The sequence below is a fragment of the Triticum dicoccoides genome, chromosome 3B, assembly GCF_002162155.2.
Source record: "Triticum dicoccoides isolate Atlit2015 ecotype Zavitan chromosome 3B, WEW_v2.0, whole genome shotgun sequence".
In the NCBI taxonomy this organism is placed as follows: Eukaryota; Viridiplantae; Streptophyta; class Magnoliopsida; order Poales; family Poaceae; genus Triticum; species Triticum dicoccoides.
The window spans coordinates 419,776,963-419,778,999 of NC_041385.1; positions in this window are offsets into that span (position 1 = coordinate 419,776,963).

Here is a 2,037-nt window from a genome sequence, read left to right on the forward strand (position 1 = left end):
TCCTCATTGCCTGCCACCCTCATCGGCCTACATGGTGACAAACTCTTTCAAGCCCTGGTGGCCCTGCAGGTGCCGGAGGTCATGACGAAGAATGTGCACCTCGAGGCCGCGCTCGCCGCGCAGCGCCTCGCCATGCAAGAAACCGTTGACCTGCACATCCACGTCTACGAGGAAATCATCTACATATGCCACTACAAGGCAAGCGAGGACAGAAAGACGTTGGCCTTCTTCCAGCGACTAGAATCTTTGGACGCCATTGTTCATAAGCAAGTCGACCTGGACATGAAAGCCGCTGCTACTTAGGCGCCGTTCGGTGGGCCGGCACCCTGAGTCGAGGAGGTGGACGTCGTCGATGGATGCAGCTCTTCTTCTTGCCTCCTATAACCAGCACTGCATCGCCTTGTGGCCTTAATGTTTTATTAGTATAGTACTCCCTCCATTCCCAAATATAAGTCTTTCTAAAGATTCCAGCAAGTGACTACTACATAAGGAGCAAAATGAGTGAATCTACACTCTAAACTATGTCTACATACATCTGTATGCTGTATTCCATTTGAACTAGTATCTAAAAAGGCTTATATTTATGAACGGAGGGAGTATATGGCATTTTTATTCCAGTTGTAACGTTTTCACTGTGAGGTGGGGCCGCAGTTGAGCAAACCCACCCCGCCCGCCGGGCGTTGGCCGAGTTTAGAATTAGAAGAGAGAAACGAGGGAGAGAGCTAGCTGTAGCACGGACGCTGTTGTCAGATGGGACTCGTGTTTATAGAATAGGAGTACTGAGCACTCGTGCCTCTTTTTTTGAGGGAAAAATTAGTTGTATGTCTAGTACTACCACTAGTTGGGTGTGTGCGACCTATAGCTATCATCACTTTAGGTCTCCTTTTCGAACCGCGGCTACGCTTCACAGTACATATTTTTTCACGCATTTATCCTCCTATATGTACACCTAGGCTATTTCCACGTGCTCCCATTTGCCGACATGTGGGACATAGAGCATCTGGGTCGTAGTGCATGCATGACTCAGAGCATATGCCAGGGTACTTTACATTTCAGACCTCACAAATTACATGCAAACCCCCCGCAGAAGAATAAATAAATGAATGAATTACTACATGAAACCGGATTATTTTCGTGGAAACCGGAGCACGTTCATTAAATTTTGGACATAACACGTTTATAAAAAATGACCGGACCTAAACCAGTCTAAGGGCCTCTTTGATTTTTCCCGCAAAAAAAGGGCCTCTTTGATTCGCGGGATACTGAAAACACAGGAATGGGGAAAGTATGATGGCGATGAACCGAGACGAGGAGAACTCTAACTCGGTTAGAGGTTAGAGTTAGATTCTAACCCTGAACTAACTCTAAACCAAAGAGGTGTATGGATGGTAGGGTTAGATTGACAATAAATGCTCTATCTCAATCATTTGACTACTTTGGACCCTATTTTTAGTCAGACTAAAATAAGTCCCTTGGATCTATGCACCCTCTTGGTGTGGTCGGGTCTTCTGTGGCCTCCTCCGCTCACAATTGACATAAATGAACCATCTATACAAATCAAGCATGCAAAAACATGATAATTTTTACTTTGTCCATACAAATGAGATATCCCACTTAAACATACAAGTCATCAATCAAGCTTCACAAAATAAAAAACACTTCATGAAACAAAGAATGAGCTAACTCATCATGGAAGTCATTCACGATATGAAGGGAGCCCGGAGCCCCTCACGCACCGAGGGAGGAGCTCGCCATCGTCGCTCTGGAGGAAGGCTCTATAGAGCCCATGCCCCGGGAACCCCTCCGACGCCGGCCCTTGCGAGTTGAGGTCGACACCGGCATGGGTAGTAGGGCCGCTTGCCGCCGACTGAGAACTTAATCTTTGGGCCTCTAGAAATAATGCAAGCCTGTAACTAAAATACCTAGAAAGGTGAACTGAATCTTTGGGCCTCTAGAAATAATGCAAGCCTGAAACTGAAATACCTAGAAAGGTGAACTGAATCTTTGGGCCTCTAGAAATAATGCAAGCCTGAAACT